This window comes from Canis aureus, chromosome 22, assembly GCF_053574225.1.
Source record: "Canis aureus isolate CA01 chromosome 22, VMU_Caureus_v.1.0, whole genome shotgun sequence".
NCBI lineage: Eukaryota > Metazoa > Chordata > Mammalia > Carnivora > Canidae > Canis > Canis aureus.
In genome coordinates, this window is record NC_135632.1 from 15,499,453 (window position 1) to 15,524,520 (window position 25,068).

The 25,068-nt window shown below is 45.5% G+C and overlaps 1 long non-coding RNA gene across 12 annotated transcripts in view; it reads left to right on the forward strand.

Annotated features, from left to right (window-relative positions):
* Positions 1-22,816, forward strand: part of LOC144293800 (uncharacterized) — a 31,378-nt gene extending 8,562 nt beyond the window's left edge. For 4 of the 12 annotated variants that reach the window (XR_013361110.1, XR_013361116.1, XR_013361115.1 and 1 more), the window contains 6 exons: positions 10,279-10,432; positions 10,873-11,008; positions 11,528-11,653; positions 19,048-20,328; positions 20,614-20,757; positions 22,290-22,816. This is a non-coding gene — a long non-coding RNA (uncharacterized LOC144293800). Of the gene's footprint in view, positions 1-4,296; positions 4,645-10,278; positions 10,433-10,872; positions 11,009-11,408; positions 11,502-11,527; positions 11,654-19,047; positions 20,329-20,613; positions 20,758-22,289 lie in introns of all 12 variants that reach the window. The other 8 variants (XR_013361108.1, XR_013361111.1, XR_013361119.1 and 5 more) reach the window with 8 other exon arrangements.
* Positions 22,817-25,068: the final 2,252 nt, after the last annotated feature.

Sequence of the window (25,068 nt, forward strand, 5' to 3'; positions counted from 1 at the left end):
AGTTGTTTTAAAAATGTCCAATTGTGGGGATCCCTGGGTGGCTCAGCGGTTTGGCGCCTGCCTTTGGCCCAGGGCGCAATCCTGGAGTCCTGGGATCGAGTCCCACGTCAGGCTCCTGGCATGGAGCCTGCTTCTCCCTCCTGTGAGAGACTCTCTATCATAAATAAATAAATAAATCTTTTTTAAAAAGTCCAATTGTTCATCAATAGTAGAGTTGATATAAATACAATTGATTTTTGTATATTGCTCTCGTATCCTGTGAACTTGCTAACCTCATTTATTAGTTCTAGTAGCTTTTGGTAGATCCGTTTAAGATTTTCTATGGAAAATCTTAATGTCATGTGTGAATAAAGAGTTCTTCTTCCTTTCCAACTGGATGCCTTTTATCTCTTTCTTACTGCACTGATTTAAACTTCTAGTAAAATGCTAAACAAGAGTGCTGAGAATGTTTATGATTTTAAAGGGTCTTTGAGTCTTTCACCATTAAGTATGATGTTATCTGTGAGCTTTTCGGTCCCTTTTATCAGGGTGAAGATATTCCTTTCTATTTCTAATTTGCTGAGAGGTTTTATCAACAATGGTATTGTTGGAGTCTGTCAGATACTTTTTATCCGTCCATTGAGATAAATAATTTTTCTCTTATCTCTGTTAATATAGTATATTATACTCATTATTTTTAAATGTTAAGCTAGTCTTGGATTCAGGGGATGAATTCCACTTGGTCATGATACATTATCCTTCTAATACATTGCTGGATTTGATTTGCTAAAATTTTGTTTAAAATTTTTGCATCTATGTTCATGAGTAATATATATATATTTTTTTTGTTCATGAGAAATATTAATCTATAGTTTTCTTGTAAAGTAATTCTCTGTTTTTGCTGTCAGACCCATGCTGGCTTCATAGAATGAATTATGAAATGCCCATTCCTATTTTAGTTTCTGGAAAATGTTGTGTAGAACAGGTGTTCTTCCTTCCTTAAATATTTGGTGGATATCACCATGAAAGCCACCTACACCTGGAGTTTCCTTTGTGGGAATTTTTGACAATGAATTTGCTTTCATAAATAGATATGATTGTCCAAAATATCTATTTCTTTTCTAGTGATGGTAGACTGTGTCTTTGAAGTAATTTGTCAATTTCATCTAAGTTGTCAAACATATTAGCATGAAGTTGTTCCCAATATTTCCTTTTCTATTGACTCCACTTTCTACCGATTTCTACCATCACAACCATCCCGCAACCCCCCCAACCCTACCAACCTCACCCCTCCCCCATCCGCTCTGGATGCTCCTTCTCAGTCCCCTTGTAGTTCTTCCTATGTTCCCTGACCTCTAGGGAGGGAGTTGAAGCCCCAAGGCCCAGTGCTGGTATCCTGCCTTCTTTTTCCCATTCATTTCCTAGATGATTTCATCCAGCCCAATAGCTCAAAATGCTGTCTAGATGTTTAGGCCTCCTAAACATCTATTTTTCCACTCAGGCCTCTCAACTCTTTTTTTTTTTTTTTATTAAAGATTTTACTTATTTATTCATAGAGACACAGAGAGAGAGAGAGAGAGACAGAGATATAGGCAGAGGGAGAAGCAGGCTCCTTGCAGGGACCCGGATGCGGGACTTGATCCTCAGACAGAGATCACGCCCTGAGCTGAAGGCAGATGCTCAACCACTGAGTCACCCAGGTTGTCCCACCCTTATCTTTTTTGTTTTTTTTTAAAGATCTTATTTATTTATTCATGAGACACACACAAAGAGAGAGAGGCAGAGACACAGGCAGAGGGAGAAGCAGGCTCCACACAGGGAACCTGATGTGGGACTTGATCCCGGGACTCTAGGATCACACCCCAGGCCAAGGCAGGTGCCTAACCACTGAGTCACCCAGGTGTCCTCACCCTTATCTTTTTAATATCTGTAGAATCTGTAGTGATTTCTCTTCTCTCATTCCTGTTATTGGTGGTTTGTGTATTTTATCTACCTTTTTTCTCTCTGCCAGATTTTATTAATTTTATTGAGCACTTCAAAAATGAGCTTTTGATTTCGTTGGTTTACTCTTGGTTTTTTGTTTCATTCACTTCTGCTCTTACACTTATTATTCACTTTCTTCTATTTACTCTGCACTTTTGTCCACCTGATTACTAAATGTAAAATTTTCAGATCATTGATTTCAGACCTCCCTTATTTTCTAATATAGGCTTTTACTGCTATACATTTTTTTTTTTTTTTAAAGATTTTAGGGCAGCCTGGGTGGCTCAGCGGTTTAGCGTCACCTTTGGCCCAGGGCATGATCCCAGAGACTCGGGATCGAGTCCCACGTCAGGCTCCCTGCATGGATCCTGCTTCTCCCTCTGCCTGTGTCTCTGCCTCTCTCTCTCTCTCTCTCTTTCTCTCTCTCTCTGTGTCTCTCATGAATAAATAAATTTAAAAAAATTTTTAAAGATTTTATTCACAGAGAAAGAGAAAGGCAGAGGAAGGTGGAAAGTTTCAGAGGAAGCTAAAAAGTTGAGTTGAGCCATACGCTGGGGTGGGGTGGGAAGCAGGTCTGGGACAACTGAGGTGCTCTCTGCTGTCCTGGAGAACCAAAGATGTACCAACCCAAGCCCCTTTGAAAGAGTGACAGGCCAGCACAGTGGCAGGATGGAAGGGTGGGCAAAGAATGAAGTGGTTGCAAGAAGGCTCCAATTCTCTTTCATCCATTTATTGAGTGCTAGGACATGCCCAGCCCTGTGTTGGGCATCACTGAAGCAAGATAACACTGAATCATCACTGCCTGAGCAGTTTCAAAGACCTGTCTGGGGACATGTATGGTCTAACAAGCAACAGATTGCAATGTGATCACTTTGTGTTCAGAGGAAGAAATGTTATCCTATTTCCTATAAGGGAGAAAAGTAATGGCCAGAGAGGTCCAGTGACATGCCCAAGATGACCCAGCAATTTGGTGTTTGAGTTTGTATAAAATTAAGGCCCAGAGTAGGTTTTCACCCCCTTCCTTAGGCCTCTCATCCCTACAACCCTACCCCGCAGACCAAGAACCCCCTCACAAGTCAGAACTGTCCAGTGTACACATCATGACATCACAATTGTTCACCAGGGTCTTTTGCACAGGTCCCAAGTCCTTGGGCAGGGTCTGTACCACCCAGAACTCCCCTCACATACTCCTGATGCCTCGAGGGACTGGAACTTGTCATGCAGTAGACATGTCAGTTTGTCAGACAGCAAATGTCTCTGAATCATCCAGAGTGCCTTGCACGTGGTTGGCGATCAATAAATGCCTGCTGATCAAGTCTCTGTTAATGAATGGTGATGACTTCATTAGTGAATATTGATGGGTTTGAGACTTCTGCTCACTCTGGACAATAAGCCAGGGCTTTTGCCAAAGAAAACAGAAGAGAATTCCCAATAAGCTGTCCTATATGGACAAATCTGCAATCAATTCAGAGGAAGCAGGGCTCTTGCTGTTGTCATAGCAACTCTTAAAAAAATCTTCTTTAACAGCATCCCAGACATCAAGACTCTGAAGTAATGGCCTTTTAAAATGGATTCATATTAATAATATCTACCTGACTGAACAATGTATTTCTTTCTTTCTTTTTATTAGATGCATTATTAACTTGGGTAGCAATAAGACCTCATAAATGCAAAGTGCCCATTCAAGAACACTCCTTCCAGCTTGTAATATATAAGGATGCAACTCACCAATTCCAGGGATCCCTGTGGATAAGGAATACGCTCTATGAATGGTGATCTTCAGATTGTAGATTCTTGAAGGGTCTAGGTTGTGTGCGGGTCTCTTCTCTTAGCTGAATCCTCAAAGCCTGGGGCAGCTCATGCAGACATACAGACTAGGCTGGTCACAGGACATCAGAAGGAAGTTGGAAAAAGAATAAGTAAATTTCACAGAAGTTCTATGTAGTGCAAGAAATAAATTGCAAGAATCTTGAATCTTACAGCTTTCCTTCCCCAGTGTCAACTTTGGACATTGGTTTAAAAATATTCAGTGTTTATTGAGCAAGTAATAATCACTTCTTGGCCTTTGGGCTAAGATCAAGTATATTGAGCAAGTAATGAGGCGGATAGAATCTAAATTAGCCTCCAGTGATCTCCACCTCCTTGTATTCACAACCTTGTGTAACCCTCTTACTTCGAATGTGAGCAGGAACTGTGAGTTACTTTTAACCAATATGGTAAAGGTGACAAATGACACTTCCGTGATTACATTACATAAAATGTAACTTTTGTTTTGTTAACTGACTCTCTCCCTTGCTGTTTTTTTTTTTAAAGATTTTATTTATTTATTCATAGAGACACAGAGAGAGAGAGAGAGAGGCAGAGACACAGGCAGAGGGAGAATCAGGCTCCACACCGAGAGCCCCACGTGGGACTCGATCCAGGGCGGTGCTAAACCCCTGCACCACCGGGGATGCCCTCCCTTGCTGGTTTTGATGAAGCAAGGTGTCATATTGTGAGCTAAGCTATGGAGAGATCTGTTGGCAAGCAATGGGTCTAGAGACCCGCTGGCAAGCTAGAGGGCAGACTCTAGCCAACAGCCAGAAAGGAACGGAGACCCTAAGTCTAACAGCCCCAAGGAACTGAATCTTCCCAATAACCATAAGAGCTTGGAGGTAGATTCTTCCCCAATCAGATATTCAGGTAAGACTCCAACCCTAGCCAAATCCTTAATTGCAGCCTCGTGAGAAGTCCTGAAGCACAGGACTCAGCTAAGCCATGCCTGGATTCTTGATTCACACAAACTCTGAGATAATAAATGTATATTGTTCTAAGCCATTACCTTGTGTATGCAGCAATAGATAACTAATACAAACACCTGCTAATGTTCTTTTTTCAGAATTTAAATTCAATTAATTAACATATAGTATATTATTAGTTTCGGAGGTAGAGTTCAGTTATTCATCAGCTGCATATAACACCCACTGCTCCTTACATCATGTGCCCTGCTTAATGTCCATTGCCCAGTTATCCCATCTCCCTCCACCTCCCCTCCAGCAACCCTCAGTTTGTTTCCTATAGTCAAGAGTCTCTTACAGTTTGTCTCCCTCTCTGATTTTGTCTTTTTTTTTTAATTTATTTTTTATTGGTGTTCAATTTACTAACATACAGAATAACCCCCAGTGCCCGTCACCCATTCACTCCCACCCCCCGCCCTCCTCCCCTTCTACCACCCCTAGTTCGTTTCCCAGAGTTAGCAGTCTTTACGTTCTGTCTCCCTTTCTGATATTTCCCACACATTTCTTCCCCCTTCCCTTATATTCCCTTTCACTATTATTTATATTCCCCAAATGAATGAGAACATATAATGTTTGTCCTTCTCCGACTGGCTTACTTCACTCAGCATAATACCCTCCAGTTCCATCCACGTTGAAGCAAATGGTGGGTATTTGTCATTTCTAATAGCTGAGTAATATTCCATCGTATACATAAACCACATCTTCTTTATCCATTCATCTTTCGATGGACACCGAGGCTCCTTCCACAGTTTGGCTATCGTGGCCATTGCTGCTATAAACATCGGGGTGCAGGTGTCCCGGCGTTTCATTGCATTTGTCTCTTTGGGGTAAATCCCCAGCAGTGCAATTGCTGGGTCGTAGGGCAGGTATATTTTTAACTGTTTGAGGAACCTCCACACAGTTTTCCAGAGTGGCTGCACCAGTTCACATTCCCACCAACACTGTATGAGGGTTCCCTTTTCTCCGCATCCTCTCCAACATTGGTTGTTTCCTGTCTTGTTAATTTTCCCCATTCTCACTGGTGTGAGGTGGTATCTCATTGTGGTTTTGATTTGTATTTCCCTGATGGCAAGTGATGCAGAGCATTTTCTCATGTGCGTGTTGGCCATGTCTATGTCTTCCTCTGTGAGATTTCTGTTCATGTCTTTTGCCCATTTCATGATTGGATTGTTTGTTTCTTTGGTGTTGAGTTTGATAAGTTCTTTATAGATCTTGGAAACTAGCCCTTTATCTGATATGTCATTTGCAAATATCTTCTCCCATTCTGTAGGTTGTCTTTGAGTTTTGTTGACTGTATCCTTTGCTGTGCAAAAGCTTCTTATCTTGATCAAGTCCCAATAGTTCATTTTTGCTTTTGTTTCTTTTGCCTTCGTGGATGTATCTTGCAAGAAGTTACTATGGCCGAGTTCAAAAAGGGTGTTGCCTGTGTTCTTCTCTAGGATTTTGATGGAATCTTGTCTCACATTTAGATCTTTCATCCATTTTGAGTTTATCTTTGTGTATGGTGAAAGAGAGTGGTCTAGTTTCATTCTTCTACATGTGGATGTCCAATTTTCCCAGCACCATTTATTGAAGAGACTGTCTTTCTTCCAATGGATAGTCTTTCCTCCTTTATCAAATATTAGTTGCCCATAAAGTTCAGGGTCCACTTCTGGATTCTCTATTCTGTTCCACTGATCTATGTGTCTGTTTTTGTGCCAGTACCACACTGTCTTGATGACCAGAGCTTTGTAGTACAACCTGAAATCTGGCATTGTGATGCCCCCAGATATGGTTTTCTTTTTTAAAATTCCCCTGGCTATTCGGGGTCTTTTATGATTCCACACAAATCTTAAAATTATTTGTTCTAACTCTCTGAAGAAAGTCCATGGTATTTTGATAGGGATTGCATTAAACGTGTATATTGCCCTGGGTAACATTGACATTTTCACAATATTAATTCTGCCAATCCATGAGCATGGAATATTTTTCCATTTCTTTGTGTCTTCCTCAATTTCTTTCAGAAGTGTTCTATAGTTTTGAGGGTATAGATCCTTTACATCTTTGGTTAGGTTTATTCCTAGGTATCTTATGCTTTTGGGTGCAATTGTAAATGGGATTGACTCCTTAATTTCTCTTTCTTCAGTCTCATTGTTAGTGTATAGAAATGCCACTGACTTCTGGGCATTGATTTTGTATCCTGCCACGCTACCGAATTGCTGTATGAGTTCTAGCAATCTTGGGGTGGAGACTTTTGGGTTTTCTATGTAGAGTATCATGTCATCGGCGAAGAGGGAGAGTTTGACTTCTTCTTTGCCAATTTGAATGCCTTTAATGTCTTTTTGTTGTCTGATTGCTGAGGCTAGGACTTCCAGTACTATGTTGAATAGCAGTGGTGACAGTGGACATCCCTGTCTTGTTCCTGATCTTAGGGGAAAGGCTCCCAGTGCTTCCCCATTGAGAATGATATTTGCTGTGGGCTTTTTGTAGATGACTTTTAAGATGTTGAGGAATGTTCCCTCTATTCCTACACTCTGAAGAGTTTTGATCAGAAATGGATGCTGTATTTTGTCAAATGCTTTCTCTGCATCCAATGAGAGGATCATATGGTTCTTGGTTTTTCTCTTGCTGATATGATGAATCACATTGATTGTTTTACGGGTGTTGAACCAGCCTTGTGTCCCAGGGATAAATCCTACTTGGTCATGGTGAATAATTTTTTTAATGTACTGTTGGATCCTATTGGCCAGTATCTTGTTGAGAATTTTTGCATCCATGTTCATCAGGGATATTGGTCTGTAATTCTCCTTTTTGGTGGGGTCTTTGTCTGGTTTTGGAATTAAGGTGATGCTGGCCTCATAGAACGAATTTGGAAGTACTCCATCTCTTTCTATCTTTCCAAACAGCTTTAGGAGAATAGGTATGGTTTCTTCTTTAAACGTTTGATAAAATTCCCCTGGGAAGCCATCTGGCCCTGGACTCTTGTGTCTTGGGAGGTTTTTGATGACTGCTTCAATTTCCTCCCTGGTTATTGGCCTGTTCAGGTTTTCTATTTCTTCCTGTTCCAGTTTTGGTAGTTTGTGGCTTTCCAGGAATGCGTCCATTTCTTCTAGATTGCCTAATTTATTGGCGTATAGCTGTTCATAATATGTTTTTAAAATCGTTTGTATTTCCTTGGTGTTGGTAGTGATCTCTCCTTTCTCATTCATGGTTTTATTAATTTGAGTCTTCTCTCTCTTCTTTTTAATAAGGCTGGCTAATGGTTTATCTATTTTGTTAATTCTTTCAAAGAACAAACTCCTGGTTCTGTTGATCTGTTCCACAGTTCTTCTGGTCTCGATTTCGTTGAGTTCTGCTCGAATCTTTATTAACTCCCTTCTTCTCTTGGGTGTAGGATCTATTTGCTGTTTTTTCTCTAGCTCCTTTATGTGTAAGGTTAGCTTTTGTATTTGAGTTCTTTCCAGTTTTTGAATGGATGCCTGTATTGCGATGTATTTCCCCCTTAGGACTGCTTTTGCTGCATCCCAAAGATTTTGAACGGTTGTATCTTCAATCTCATTAGTTTCCATGAATCTTTTTAATTCTTCCTTAATTTCCAGGTTGACCCTTTTATCTTTTAGCAGGATGGTCCTTAACCTCCACGTGTTTGAGGTCCTTCCAAACTTCTTGTTGTGATTTAGTTCTAATTTCAAGGCATTATGGTCTGAGAATATGCAGGGGACAATCCCAATCTTTTGGTATCGGTTCAGACCCGATTTGTGACCCAATATGTGGTCTATTCTGGAGAAAGTTCCATGTGCGCTTGAGAAGAATGTGTATTCAGTTGAGTTTGGATGTAAAGTTCTGTAGATATCTGTGAAATCCATCTGGTCCAGTGTATCATTTAAAGCTCTCGTTTCTTTGGAGATGTTGTGCTTAGATGTTGTGCTTAGATGTTGTCCTTGATAGAAGCGCAAACTCTTCTCACTGTTGCATTCCAGGTGTTCTCTCTTTAATTCTCAGACCGAATTCATAGATTTTCAGGATGATTGTAAGGTTTTCTAGGTAATTTGGTGGAGACAGGGGATTTGGAGACCCTACTCTTCCGCCATCTTGCTCCTCCCCCTCTGATTTTGTCTTATTTTATTTTCCCCTCTCTTCCCCTCTGATCCTCTGTTTTGGTTCTTAAATTCCACATTTGAGTGAAATTGTATGATAATTGTCTTTCTCTGATTGACTTATTTCACTTAGCATAAAACCCTCTACTTCCATCCATATCATTGCAAATGGTAAGAATTTCTTTTTGATGGCTGAGTATTACTCGTATATATGTATACTCATTATATATATATATATATATACTCATTATATGTGTGTATGTATATATACCACATCTTCTTTATCCATTCATCTGCTGGTGGACATCTGGGCTCCTTCCATATTTTGGCTGTTGTGGACATTGCTGCTATAAACATTGGGGTGCAGATACCCCTTCAGATCACTATGTCTGTATCCTTTGGGTAAATAACTAGTAGGACAATTGGTGGGTCGTATGGTAGCTCTGTTTTCAACTTTTTGAAGAACCTCCATACTGTTTTCCAGAGTGGTTATACCAGCTTGCATTCCCACTAGCAGTGTAAGATGGTTCCCCTTTCTCTGCATCCTAGACAACATTTGTTGTTTCCTGACTTGTTAGTTTTAACCATTCTGACTGAAACCCTACTAATGTTCTAAGTGCCATGCAGACACGTGGCAGATAATTCTCTGCCTTTAAGGATGTTCCTTCCTAGTTGAGGAGATAGAAAATAAATAAATTAATAAATTATTGCCATGAAAAAAAAAAAGAAATCCAGGTGAGGGAATAGAATAGGAGGTGGGTGGTATTTTAAAAGATTTTTTAGGGGGCTCTTGAGTGACTCAGTTGGTTGGATGTCTGCCTTGGGCTTGGGTCATGACCCCAGGGTTTGGGGGATCTCCCCGCTCAGCAGAGAGTCTGCTTCTTTCTCTTTCTCCGCTTGTGCTGTCACGCTCTCTCTCAAGTAAATAAAATATTTAAAAAAAAATTTTTTTAAGTAATCTCTACACCCAGTGTGAGGCTCAAATTCACAACCCCGAGCTCAAGAGCCGCACATTCTACCAAATGAACTCCCCATGGATGGTATTTCAGATAGAGTTGGGGAGAAAGGTCCTCTGTGCAGAAGAAACATTTGAACAGAGAACTGAAGAAGTGGGAATATCAGAAAGAAGAACATTCCAGGCAGAGGGAATGGCAAGTCCAAACGTCCTGATGTAGGATCAAGTTTGGCAAGTTGAATCCCTAGGTAGAGGTAGCATTGTAAGAGCTGAGTTCAGAGAGTTGGTGGGGTTGAATCACAGATAGCCCTGCAGGCTGTGGGTAGGGCTTGCTTATATGTGCCATGTGAGAGAAGGTGCCAGAGCCTTATGAGCAAGTGAGTGATGTGATCTGACCTATGGATCTCTCTGGAAAGATCTTCTTCTAGTACATACAATATGAATTGCATAAAGCTACACAGAGTCTGGAAAGTTGCAAAGAGCTCCTCATCCATTTTTTTTCCCCCAGGGATTCTCCCAGAAACTTTGTAAAGTAGATGGAGCCATTACAGGAATTCCTCCTCAACTTTGCATCTCTCTAGTTGAAATGCTGGTCTATGTGGTTGGATTTCTACGTCCTTTTTCCACACTCAGGAGCCATTATAATGGAGGCAGGACAAATGGTGAGTCACTCCAGCTATGACTTAGGGACCCAGATCATAATGTCAGAAAGGTTTTAAATATTTGCATGGAGATGAAAAATAGTGCTTCTTAGATGCACGGTATTTGCAGCAAGGTAAGTGGACATGTGGGAATCTTCCTACCGCTACTTTTTTTTTTTTTTAATTTTAGAGAAGGAAGATCCTTAAAATATGTTTTAATGTGAATGAATTATATATGGCACATTATTGCTAATCTAAGATGTTTTAATTGCCATTAAGATGGTAGTTTCTTTTTTTGAATGGTACTCTCTGTATTGTGTTTTAGTAGAGGCCACTTAAATATAATAGAAGTTTTATATATTGACATATATTAATCCCTCAACCTTTTTATCTGGTAAGATTTGAGTCTACATGTACAATATATTTTTAAAAGATTGTATTTATTTACTTATCAATGAAAGACACATAGAGAGAGGCAGAGACATAGGCAGAGGAAGAAGCAGGCTCCCTGTGGGGAACCCGATGCAGGACTCAATCCCAGGACCCCAGGATCATGTCCTGAGCCAAAGGCAGATGCTCAACCACTGAACCACCCAGGTGCGCCTACAATATTTTTGTTAAGTGAACACAAACCTCAGGGTTAGAAGAGAAATCTGTATTACAATCCCTGAAGTTTGAGAGAGTGAGTATAAGACCTCTGTGTTTTCTTAGAGGGGTCCTGCTGGCTTGGGCTATGGGAGAGGGAGAGGGAGGGCAGCAGACGTAACAATATCGGGAAACAAGTGACTGAAACCTTGCCTACTCTCCATCCACCCCCCATCCATCCATCCATCTACTCATCCACCCACCCATTCATTTATCTATCCACTCATATCATACATCCATTCAACAAATATTCGTTGAGCACCTGACAGAGCCAAACATCGCAATAGAAAAGTAGAGATGAAGCAGCCATGGCCACTGTCCTCATATGGTCTAATCTTCATTCTCCACACAGAGTTGGGTACGATCCCTAAATCACCATCTCCTCTACTACCCTGAGGTCTCATTTCTGCAGTCACATATCTCACACTGGCTGGGCGATGTCCAGGTAAATGTTGCTCTCTGGTCTTGCAGAAGCAGAATCCAAGAGATTCCCTCAAAGAATTCTCTGGGATGGCTGTAGTCAGAGTAGACAATCAGAGATCTCAGAATCTGGTGCAAAGTCCTTCTGATACCTAAGTCATGGGGAAGGTCTTCTAGGTAAGTTGTCAGAGAAAGGTAAATACTAATAGCACAAAGCCTTCTGAAATAAATATTCAAATCTGTTGAATAGTATTACATGCTGGCAGGATTGAGGAGTATATTCTTATTTTCAAAAAGGAAATATTTCTTTCTAGATCCTGCTACTTTGTTCCCTCTGCCCTAAAATTTTGATGTGTTCCCTGAGGTTAACTTCTTAGCCTTCTGCTTTATGTATCCTAGTTGAGTTCAAACACTTCTTCTTCTTTTTAAAGATTTTATTTATTTATTCATAACAGACAGAGAGAGAGAGAGAGGTAGAACACAGACAGAGCGAGAAGCAGGCTCCATGCAGGGAGCCTGACGTGGGACTCGATCCCAGACCTCCAGGATCACACCCTGGGCTGAAGGCGGCGCTAAACCCTGGATTCTCCAGGTTCTGGTGGCCTAGAGAGGCACCGTCCATTTTGTATGGCATTAAGGACATTCAATTGATTCTTATTTGTACCAGTTGGGCATGACCATGTTCATGCTGTGATTTCTAGGACTTTTGGGTCTGGCATTTCCCTTATTTACTCACTAATATCTGAAAGTTCACTTTTAGGAGCCATCACTCCATTAGCTAAGGCTTTTGTGCTGTTTAAATGCAGTCTGTAGATCAGTATAAACAGATTCAGTTTTGGAAAACTGTCTGGGAATATTTACTTAAGATAAACACCTGCTCCATGATCTGGAAATTCCATGCCTAGGCATATACTCAAGAGAAATAAATGCATACATCTAGCAAAAGATGTATATTCATGAATGTTCATCATAACCTTTTCCATTATAGCCCCAAACTGAAAAAAAAAAACAAAAAACAAAAAACAACCCAGCAACTGGGCATCAATAGAAGAATGGATTGGCTAAAATTAACAGCATAGGAAACAACAGGTGTTGGTGAGGATTCAGAGAAAGGGGAACCCTTTTACACAGTTGGTGAGAGTGCAAAATAGTGCAGCCACTCTGGAGAACAGTATGGAAGTTCCTCAGAAAGTTAAAGATAGAACTATGCTATGATCCAGCAATTGCACTACTAGGTATTTACCCAAAAGATACAAAAATACAGATTCAAAGGGGTATATGCATCTCGATGTGTATAGCAGCATTATCCACAATAGCCAAATTATGGAAAGAGCCTGTGAATGGATAAAGAAGAGGTAGTGTATATAGGCACAATGGAATATTACTCAGCCATCAAAAAGAATGAAATCTTACCATCTGCAGGGATGTGGGTGGAGCTAGAGGGTATTATGGTAACCAAAATAAGTTGTCAGAGAAAGGTAAATACCATGATTTCACTCATTTGTGTAATTTAAGAAAGAAAACAGATGAACATATGGGAAGGGGGGAAATTAAAAAAAGGAGAGAGAGAAAGAAGCCATAAGAGACTCTAAATATAGAGAACAAACAGAGGGTTGCTGGAGGGGACGCAGGTGGAGGATACGCTAGATGAGTGATGGGCACTGAGGAGGGCACCTGTCGTGATGAGCATCGTGTGTTGTGTGTGAGTTAGGAATCACTAAATTCTACTCCTGAAACCAATATTACACTCAATGTTAACTAGCTACAATTTAAGTAAAAATTTGGAAGAAAAAAATTCTGTAGGTTAAAAAAAGTCAAACAAAATAAAAAAATAAAAATGAAAAAAACCTGTGTCTCTGCCTCTCTCTCTCTGTGTCTCTCATGAATAAATAAACAAATTCTTTAAAAAAAGGCAGGGGGGATCCCTGGGTGGCTCAGCAGTTTAGCACCTGCCTTCGGCCCAGGGCATGATCCTGGAGTCCCAGGATCGAGTCTTGCGTTGGGCTCCCTGCATGGAGCCTGCTTCTCCCTCGGCCTGTGTCTCTGCCATTCTCTCTCTCTCTCTCTCTCATGAATAAATAAATAAAATCTTTAAAAAAATGAAAACAAAAAAGAACAAAAAGCTTCCCCTAAAACTGTGGATAGCCATACAATGGAATACTACACAGCAATAAAGAGGAATAAGTACTGGTGCATGCAGCAACAGTGGATGAATCTCACAAACATACGTTGGATTAAAGAAGTCAGGCACAAAAGGCTACATGCTGTGTCATTTCATTCATATGTAGTTTAAGAAAAGACAAACTAACAGTGGAGGTGACCTCAGAGTAGAGACATTGAATGAAAGGGGGCAGAATCTTCTGGGGGCTGAGTTTATACTTTACCATGATCTGGGTGGTGGCTACATGAGTATATTAATATGTAAAAATTCCTTGGCTGTACATGGGAAAGTAGTGCACTTTTTTGCAATGTATTACAAGTCATAATTTTTTTAACATCAAAAAAGCAAAACAGATAGAGAAAAATATAAAGAATGTAGCTAGTCTTGAGCAGGAGAGCAAAATCGGGGAGAGCTGGGGTATTTAACATCTTACTTAGACTCTAATTGAGCTACATTTTTTCCTAGGGGGCCCTGATAGTACACACTTTAGGCTTTCTGGGCTGGATCGTCTCTGTCACAACTCCGCCACTCTGCCTTTGTAGCGGGAAAGCAGTTGCAGGCAATAAGTAAATGAATGGGGTAGTTGTGTTCTAATCAAACCTCATTTACAAAAGCGGGTTGGGCCTGTAGTACGTCCACCCCTGCTTGAATCCACTGGAGGCCACTTCCCAGAAAAATTGTGTTGAGGACCCGGAGGCCCCTTCAGAGTTCCCCAGGGAAGACTGTAGTGATGCCAAGCTATGTGTGTCTTAAGAGAGGGACAGAGCAGCCAGGCAGTTCCTCGGCCGCGAGGAGTAGCCAGTCCCTCAAAATGAGCCCTTGCAAGGCCTTGTTTCATCAGGAAAAGACCCCTTTGTCCTTAACCCTCTTACCAAAGGCCTCCTCCACCATCTGCCTTCACTGGTCCCCAGGACGCCACTCAATCCCGGGGATGCCTCCCTTTTCGTGCCTTATACCCCAGGTCTCCCTAATCCCCACGCCACTCCCAAACCGCCTGGCATGAAATCCTCCTCTCCCTTGGGGGTTCTGCTCTATAACCATGTCACCCTCTTCCCCAGCTCAGAGCTGACCTGTGTTACCCTCCCAAGCACCTCCCTCTCTCACTGCCCTCCTCCTCACCCCCTGCCCACTCCAGTGCCTCCAGGCCTGACCCATCTGGTGTCCTGGCCTCTAGGATGGGAGACAGCCGTGTTTCCAGAATCTTCCCCCGTCTTGTCCCTGAGCTGCTGGTTCCTACAGCCACAATCCGGACCTCTCCCTCACAGAGCCACAGGGCCCTGCCCATCAGCATCTGGAATCCCCACGTTGTCCACTCTAGACACAGTCCTTGTCTGTCTGGCTCTCCCTCCCACACTCTCACTGCACCTCCTCATGAGACCTGGAAGCATTTGATGTGACTTGGGCTTCTCCCCGGCAACCCCTCCAGGCTCCACTGCTCTTCGTGCCAAGCTTTCCACCCTCTTGCGGTGACTTCAACCTCCTTGCCCCTCTGTCAAGCTACCTTATCCCACCCCCAACTCCCCAGTTCCTGAGGAATCCGGTTGTCTGCTCCTGTGTGCCGCCTCCACGGGGCCTAGAGCTGCCGGAGAACATCTGAGGTCTCGGGAGGGCAGACACCTTAGGTCTCTGGGCTCCACCTCAGCGAGGGCCTCAGTGCCAGCAGGAATTCTTTCCCGAGCGCCCACAGCAGTCCTTTGCAAGCCTCTCTGCGGACTCCAGTCCTGCGCCCCTCACTCCGCTGGTGGGTGGCTTTGCCCCCACTTCCCAGAAGGGCTCTTTCAGCATCCTGCCAGCACCTCCTCAAGTGTCTGAGGGGGACCACATGCAGCCTGCCCCCTCCCCACATTCTCCCCAAGAGTGTGTGCACGTTCCTGGGGCTCCTCCCCCCACCTGGATGGCTCTGGTCCCTAGTGCCTGCCTCAGGGGGCCTCCCGGCCTTACCCCCACCCCCTCCCGCCCTGCCGCTGCCTCCAGGCCTGTGCACAACATGGGGAGGAAAACCCTCCCTCTTCCAGCCTTCTGGCCAGTGCTTGGGGGCCTGTGAGTTAACAGAAGAAAAGGCAAGGCTCATTTTCACCCATGCAAGGGGAGCTCCCAGTAATGGGAAAAACACAGAATAGCCTGAAGTGAAGGTTTATATATGTTAACTTAACAAAAGAGGGTTTTGGGGGGATGCCTGAGTGGCTCAGGGGCTGAGCACCACCTTCAGCCCAGGGGGTGGTCCTGGGGCCCCCGGGATCGAGCCCCACATCGGGCTCCCTGCATGGAGCCTGCTTCTCCCTCTGCCTGTCTCTGCTTCTCTCTCTGTGTCTCTCATGAATAAATAAATTTTAAAAATCTTTAAAAGAACAAACAACCACAACACAAAACCATTCTTTTCTCTGTAACATCCGTGTCCTTATCCCCCTGCCCTAGGTCTGCCCCTGCACCCAGTTTCCAGGGGAGAGATCCCTCTTTCTGAGAAGCAAACCACAGAGTCTAGAATTTTCCCCTCCTGCCTTCTTGGGGCCTCACTCTTCTACTTTTCTCCTCTTTCTCTAGGTTTTAACTGCTTTCTCCACTGGCTTCTTCCCATCTGTATTTAAATACTCTCAATTCCCTTTCCATCCTTAAGGGAAGGAAAAGAAAACCCCTCAAAATCCTCTTCAGATCTCTTCCTCCTTCTCCAACTACTGCCCTACCTTTTCCTCTCATTTGCCACCAAGATGTGGGAAAGTCGTCCGTGCTCCCGGTGTAGGCATTCTCAGTTCCAACTCTTCCAGCTGGCTTCCTCTGGTGCCACCCTAGTGAGACCTGCTCCGTTGCCATCTCTGCCATCTCGAGTGACTGCTTTGTAGTGACAGCCAGCTTCTGCTCTGAAGCAACTGCTTCTCTAGGTCTGCCTTGGGTTTCACGCTGTGAAAGTGCCCCTCTTCCTCTCCAGCCCGCCTTCTCCTCCTCCTCCGCTGGGCCAGCTCCGCTGAGGGCCCTCCTGCCTCCCCAGCTGCTCCTCCTCAAGCTCTTCCTCATGCTCCTCTGCACCTGTCCCTGAAATGGTCCCTCTGCAAGGCTCTGTCTTCAGGCACCTTCTCACTCTCTGTACTTTCTCTGAGCAAGGTTGCAGTCAGTAACCATTGTTTCTTAAGGCTCACCTCTCCCTGGAAAGTTCTGGGCATTTGGGGTGGTGATTATAACAGGGACTGCCAATGTGCCTCCTGGAATCCATTCTCCTCTCTTTCCATAGTAGCAGATCCCCAATGTTTAACTGGGTACATGGCTGCACAATAAAGAAGGTCCTGCCCAACCTCCCTTGCAAGTGGCTGTGGCCACGTGACTTGGTTCTGGCGAGGAGATGTGAACATGTCATGGAGAACTTCTGAGAGGAAGACTTAAAAAGAAGGTCACTTGACTCAGAGTCACATCCCATGTTGCTTTTCCCCCTTCCTCCTCTCCACTGACTGGAAGGAGCTGTAATGCCTAACTCCGCTGCCATCCTGGATCATGAGGTCATTTTAAGGATGGCAGTCACATGTAGTGGAGCAAAAAGATGGGAGCAGTCTGGATCTTGGATAGTTTGAGAGAGCCTCAACATGTGTCCTGGATGCCCACCTGGACTTCTTTAAGGGAAGAAAAAACAGAGCATGGCTGTGTGTCTAGGCCACTGTCCTGTGTGCCTCAGGGCAGGATGGTGGGGGCTCTGAGCACAGTGCCAGGCACACAGCAGGTGCTTAGTAGCTGGAAGACTAAGCCCAGGGACGCCTGAGGGCCCTGATTGTCCTTACCTGAGCCACACACACAGACTATGAGTTGATAACTCAGTTTTCCCAAGAAGTGGCTGGAAGTGGCTTTGGGGGAAAAGGGAAGTCCCCAGGAAGGCACTGCTGCAGCAGTTCCAAAAAGCAAATGTTGAGATTTGACCTGAGTCTTCCCTTGCCCGTGACACCATCCCAGCTGGCTGGCCCTGGAAGAAACAGCGGGGCAGACAGGTCTTGTCCCTGGGGCCTCACGCCCCTTCAGGGCTCTTTCTCCCTCCATCCAGCCCCCAGGTACCCTTACCTCCCCCTTTCCCCTTTTGCTGTGTGCCTGGCACTGTGCTCAGAGCCTCCACTAACCTTTGGGGAAAATTTTTCATGCCTATTTTATAGGCCAGACACTGGGAATCACAGAGGTAAAGTGACTGGCCCAGGGCAGCACAGCCAAAAAGGAATAGGCCTGGGATGTGCCCCGGGCCTGTCTGACTCCAAATCCCTGCTCTTTCCCTGCTCACCAGCACTTTTAAGCCTGGATAAGTATCTCCATCACCTGCAGAGCTATTAAAAATTCTGATTCTGGGGACGCCTGGTGGCTTAGTGGTTTAGCGGCTGCCTTCGGCCTGGGGTGTGATCCTGGAGACCCAGGATCGAATCCCACATCGGGCTCCCTGCATGTAGCCTACTTCTCCCTCTGCCTGTGTCTCTGCCTCTCTCTGTGTCTGTCATGAATGAATAAATAAAATCTTAAAAAAAAAAAAAAAAAAAAACCTGATTCTAAGGGTGCCTGTGTGGCTCAGTCAGCTAAGGGTCTGACCCTTGCTTTCCACTCGGGTCTGGTGTCAGGGTCACAGGATCGAGCCCGGCGTTGGGCTCCGCACTCAGCACGGAGTCTGCTTCTCCCTCTCCCTCGGCTCCTCCCCCCACTCGTGGTCTCTCTCTCTCAAACAAATAAGTAAAATCTTTTGAAAAATTAAAATTCTGACTCTAGAGCCAAACCCCAAAGATTCTCCCTCAGCTGCTCTGGGCTGGAGTCGGGGAGTTTGTTTTTTCACAGATGCCCTGGATTCCCGGGTAATTCTGTGGCTCAGCGGGTCCAGGATTGGCGCTGCATCAAGCCCTGCTGGCTCTCAGAGATAGGAGCTGCCACTCGCCCCTGCCCTGTCCCCCCCCCAGCCAACCCCCCCCTCCGACAGGGAGGGGGAGCCTGATGAGGCAGCTGCAGCCCTGCATGGGGGTCTGGCTGAGTATGAAAGAACCGCACCCAGCAGTAGGCCCAGCAGAGCCTGCTGAGAAGTGCTGGTGCCAGGAGACAGCTGTTCCCACCGAACAATGCCAGTTTCAGGGACTGTCACTTTGAACGCTGTGCATTGACCCATCTAATTGTTCTTGCCATTCACCTTGCACAGAGAGGCCAAGTTCGTGCCCAGCATCTGCCTATGTCAGTCTGTGTTCAAATATTTTCACGGCTTCTCCCATTCCCACAGGGTCCAGGTGAAGCTCCTCGTCCCAGGGTGGCCTAGCCTGACTTCTCGTTCCTGCTTCTCTCTGGCTGGTCTCCTTCACAAAGCCCCTGGACCCTTTGCTCCTGCTTTTTCTTTCTCCCCTTCCCTGATCTAGAGCCAGCACCCTATCCCCTACCCTTCCTCACTCCTACCCTAACTAAATATCCTTTCCTCCAGGAAGCCCTCCTTGACTGGCCTGGTCCATATCCTTCCTCGCCCCACTGGAACATTTGCTGTTGTTCGAGTCTCCTGCTCTGCTCTGTCCTGTGACCTCCGCACCTCTGCGTCCTGAGGACACAGCACAGGTTGCTTCTCAAGGTCATCGGCTGGGTCTTCAGTGTCTCCTGGACTCCACGTTTGCGCTCCTGAGCCGTGGCCCAAGCCCTGCATTGTCCTACCAGTTCCCTTTTTGCCCTTTCCTCCCTGCCTCCAGAACTGACCTGCCTGCCTTATGACCCTTTACTCTGCTATGAAACCAAGGATCTGGTTTGTAATAATCTAAACATGCGGTGTAATTTTTCATTTTATTAGGAGAGGAGCCAAATTTTAGGCAGCCTTGTCTCTTGGCTAGGTGTCTTACCCCAGCTGCCTTATTTATGGCAAAACCTCTTTGAGGCAGGTGCATTACTCTTTTTGCCAATGTGGAAATTAAGGAGCCATGCGCTCAAGATGGCACGGGGGTTGGGGGGGTGATAGGGCAGGGGAGTGAGGTCCAGGGCACGGCCTTTTCAATCATTTCCTCAGCTCCTGGTATCCCTTTCTTGCTCTGCAGTGTTAGCAATTGTCACCAGATGGTGTCGCGAGGCAGCTGCGAGCCGGGCTCCCCTGGATGGAGCTGGGGGGAGGCCGAGCCTGCGGCGCCCACCTTCACCACCAGGGGGCAGGCGGGGGAAGGCAAAGGGCTGTAGGGCCGCGCAGAGGAGGGGAGCTCTAAGGGGCTGGGAGCCCTGCTCCCTCCGAGCTGGGGCAGGCCGCAGCCCTTCACTGATTATGTTGGTCACTCTAAACATTACAAGCTCCAAAATGTGCTATTGAACTCTTCCTTCCATATGTCACAGCACCGTAGCCTACCAAGCAGAACTTGATGGATAACATCAACGCTATCCCCTCTGCAACTCCTGGCTGGAGCAGCAAAGAGAATCACCCCCCATTACCTCTGCAGATGCTTTCCAGGCTTAATTTCATCTTATCTTTACGTCTTTGAGAGGTTCTGAGAAGGGAGATGCCTTGCCCAAGTTTACAAGATCGCAATCCCAATCAAACGCCTTCAAAGTTTCTTTTTGTTTGTTTGTTTGTTTGTTTGTTCCACCCCCCCCCCCACCTCCCCTGCCTTCAAAGTGCCTTAGCCTCTCGGAGCCTCAGTAGCCTCATCTGCTAAAGGGGCGTGATTATGACAATACCTATGCTGGTTGTTGAAAAGGATCATGCGCATGGAGTGGCACAGGTGTGAGCACTCAGGTGGGTGAAGTACAGGATGCTAAATCCAAAACGGGTCCCTGAGTGCAGTCTCCCTTGGCAGCACCAGCAGCATTATAGATTCTGGTGGTGGGTATTTTCCTATTTGACTTCCATGGAAAGACTGAGGCCCCCCAATGCTTGTTGCACAGAGCAGTGGTGCCCAAAGCAGGAGCTGGGCGCCTCAGGGTGTGTGCCAGACGATCCGCTGGAATGCAGGAGGACAATTTTAGAGCTTCCATTTGCATTTAATTTTTAATTAAATAATAATTAATTAATTATCTCTAGATTGATCATGAGGCAGCTGACGGATCGGACAATCCTGCCTTGCTCCCGGCCCATGAGGCATCCTGGGAGGACAATGGGAGTCCTACACTGGGAATGGACCTCAGAAGCCCCCACTCTCATTTGCTGGCTTTCAAGCAATTGCAGGTGTGTTACTTCAACTACAGTATGTCCACCGATGCTAATTTTTACAAAAGTGAGATTTTCAAATATCAGGGTCTTTGTGTGACTTTGTAACAAGATGTCAAGCGACTAGGCATTTTAAATTCATTGGTGGTTAAATATGGTTAATACCATCCCCTGAATTTAAGATCCAATGGCAAAACTGGGTATTATATTTAGTAAAACAAGGGGGTGAAGCAAGTAAGGACACGTGGGATCCAGGCCAGAGGGGACAGCACAGCACAGCAGGGTGGACAAGGTCCAGAATGGCTGATGGGCAGCAGGTCCGGAAAGCAGCTCAGTTAGATGAAACTAATGGATGAATGACTCGGAGGCAAATGACTTGTTAGCAGGCCTGATGTTTAGCCAGGATGTGCCAGTTGAAGTACTTCTGAAATGTTAACGTGAGCCACCCTTCTTCCACTGCCCAGTTGGGTCCTCTGGACCTCACCACAGTCCAGAGCCTGAAGAGTTAATGCTTGGCACAGCAGGGGGCTTCAAGGACTGTGCTTCTATGGCTAGTGCTTAGTCCATTTTGATTGCTCTCTGTATGAATCATCCCCACACACTGAATTCAATTAGGTTGGTGGGTGATTAAATACTTTTGGTATATTTCTCTGCTTGTTAGAATATCTGATATGACGGGAAGTTTGAAGGTAAACTGGAACATGAGTTAGACAAATAAGACAAAGAAAGGAAAAACAAATAGAAATTCCCAAACAACTTCCAAGAAAGACAGTGCACTTATAGTAGGTTCTCATAATTGGCTGAGCCACCCTCAATATTTGCCTAGTCATAATCATGTAAACACTGTCTCCTGATTTTCAATTTTTAGATTCAGCCTGTAAACAAAGAACAGAAACCTTATTTGTAGTTGTGCAGTAGAACATCAGTCCTGAAAACATAAAGTAAACCTGACCAGGGTTAAGAGGAAGGAATAGGAGGGGGAGAAATTAATATCTTCGTCTGACAAACGGAGAGTCAAAATACACTGCGGAGGGCTGGTGAGCCTAAGAGTCGACAAATAAAGGTAGTACTTACAAAGACATCCAAATGAGGAATGCATGTGATTATTTGAATTCAGGTTAATTAGGAAGGTAACAGATAATGCCTAAGATTGGTAAGCCTAGAAAGCAAGTTAAAGTCATGTTGTCTTGGAGGAGGCTTGGGAAGATGGCAGAGTACCTGCTTCTCCCTCTGCCTGTGTCTCTGCCTCTCTCTCTCTCTCTCTGTGACTATCATAAATAAATAAATAAAATATTAAAAAAAAAAAAAAAAAGGGATCCCTGGGTGGCACAGCGGTTTAGCGCCTGCCTTTGGCCCAGGGCGCGATCCTGGAGACCCGGGATCGAATCCCACATCGGGCTCCCGGTGCATGGAGCCTGCTTCTCCCTCTGCCTGTGTCTCTGCCTCTCTCTCTCTCTCTCTGTGACTATCATAAATGAATAAATAAAATATTAAAAAAAAAAAAAGGAAGATGGCAGAGTGAGCTCACCTTGTCCCATGTTTACACCTAGTGATCACTCACACCCAAGTAAGTGAACCATAGAGCAATCCGAAGACTGGCAGGACACACTCCACAACTAAATATAGAGAAGAGCATCATACTGTCTGAAGATGTGGGATGAGCCACCAGCAAAAGTATCCGGAAGAGTTCAGAATGGCCTCACTGGGAACCGGTGGAAGGGTGTCTGGGCCTTCCCTTTCAAGCTCTTCTGCACTCCTTGACATTCTATCAACCATGTGCATCGGCTAAAAACTTAAAACCAGCAAAAGGAGCTTTGTCATGATCAAGCAGTCCCCTTAGGTGGTGGTTCTTGAAATTTAAAATGTATTGACGGACCTGCTTTGCTTAGAAATCTGTTGTCAGGGCACCTGGGTGGCTTAGTAGTTGAGCGTCTATGGTTGTTGAGCATTTGCCTTTGGCTCAGGGGGTGATCCCGGGGTCCTGGGATCGAATCCCACAACGGGCTCTCCGTGGGGAGCCTGCTTCTCCCTCTGCCTATGTCTCTGCCTCTGTGTATGTGTGTGTGTGTGTCTCATGAATGAATAAATAAAATCTTAAGAAAAAGAAAAAAAAATCTGTTGTGATTCAGACTCTAAAAAACCTGCCCTTTCCCCCCTTGTTGGGTTTCCTCAAGTGAGGTCTGGGAGAGGTAACCAGGTGTGGTGGGTCCCAAAGGTGGAAGGCTACTGCTGAGGTCAGAAGGCGATTGAAGGCCCTTGTCTGGATGGGGTGGGTGTGCTGTCTGTGGGCGGCAGAACAGGCACCAGACCACATTCGGGCATCCCACAGCTCCTGCACAGCCCCAGCTGGGCTGTAGGGCTGGGGAACCCATTGGCAGGGCCATTCTTGCTCAGTGAACAGGAACCCAGGGCTACTTGCGTGCTGGACCAGCTGCCCCCAGCCCCTGGGCCGTTCCACAGTCCCAGCATTCCTCCCTGAGGACAGATGGAGGTAACAGTTGGCAGGTGGACACATGTATGGGGGGGCGGGGGCAGGAGGATAGTGACTGTCCATCTGTTGGGGGGGGGCAGGCCCCAGGAAGAGAAGCCCGCTCCTTTCTCCTCCTCTCTGCCCCAATCTGAAGAGCTGAGGATACCAGTCCACAGGGCACCCTCCTGCCCCTTCCACTACTCCCCTTTCTGCCCAGTACAGATCCCACACAGATCCCCAGATTCCTTCCACCTCGGGCAGAGCCATGGATTCCAACATAATACACCACTACTCCTCAGTCAAAACCCAGCTCTCAAGGTCCTGCTCCAGCCGCACAGGCCTCTCCAGGGAGCTCATTGGAAATGCAGTATCTGGGGCACCTGGGTGGCTCAGTGGTTGAGCATCTGCCTTCGCTCCAGTCATGATCCTGGGGTCCTGGGATTGAGTCCTTCATGGGGTTCCCCACTGGGACTCTGCTCCTCCCTCTGCCTATGTCTCTGCCTCTCTCTCTGTCTCTAATGAATAAATAAATAAACTCTTTAAGAAAACAAAGGAAATCCAGCATCTTGAGCTCCATTCCAGACTCCCTCCATCAGAATCTGCATTTTTAAGAAAACCCCCAAGTAAGGGCACCTGGTTGGCTCAGTTGGTTGAGGGTCCAACTCTTGATTTCAGCTCAGGTCATGATCTCATGGTTTGCAAGATCAAGCCCCGCGTACGGCTCTGCGATCAGCGATCAGCGAGGAGTCTGCTTGAGGAGACTCTCCCTCAGCTCCCTCTCTCTCTAAAATAAATACATTGTAAAAAAAAAAAAAAGATAGAAAGAATAAAAAAACGCTCAAGTGATTCACATGCATATGAGCATTGAGAAGCATCAAGTTAGAATACACCATCGGATAAATTAACTGAGCCTATTACTACCAGCTGGTATTAAAAAAAAATCCTTCCTGTGATCCAGGCTGTGTGCTGACTTTGCATGTCTGATCTTATTAACTTTCACACAACTTGACAAGGTAGAGACCCTATCAAACCCATTTTACAGATGAAGAAGCTAAGTTCAGAGAGATCGAGCAACTTGCCTAAGGTTACTGGGGCTGACCTGGGATTTGAAGCCAGGCAATCTGACTCCAGAAAACTCTTCGGTCCCAAGACTGAGTTAACAGTGATGTTGTCCATCTGGGATATCTTGTGCTTATCCTAGAAGGTCTTAGAAAAACATTTCAGCAGGAGAAGCTGTCCAGGAGCTGGAGCTGGAAAGAGCTGAGGACAGGGCGGGAGGGGATGTGGATTCGAGAACCACTGTTTAAGAGGGCGACTTTGGGCAAGTCACTTAGCCTCATCTGTGGAATGAGAATGATAATGACGCTTTCTGCCACATGGGGAGCGTTGATCAGTCAATGAGAAGGTATGCAAATCCTTTTACAAACGATGAGCCTCCCTGTGAGGCCAGTACCCAGACGTGGGGATGTGGAACCAGGGAGCCCACACTGCGCTCTGAGAGTTCAGAGCCCTAGGAGGAAACTGGACTTTCTGGGCTGAGTTACCACAGTACAGCACGTCTGTGACTCCAGGGTAGCACGGGGCCGTGGGAGGCAGCGGAGAGGTGTACAATCCCCTCTGTGCAAAAGGAAGTGCTTCCCTAGAGGAGGCCACCCCTGGGTTGAGTTCTGAAGAAGTTCAGCCAGTGGAGAAGAGTAATCTAGGTGACCGAGTGGCCTGTGGCCTGCTGCCAGGACCACACCATCCAGCAGCCAGAGGGCAAGGGGCCTGGGGGTCCCACAACACAGAGCTGGGGAGCAGGGCAGCAGGGCAGGTGAAGGCCAGGGCACAGGTCAGAGAGAGATTGTGAGCTTACCCGC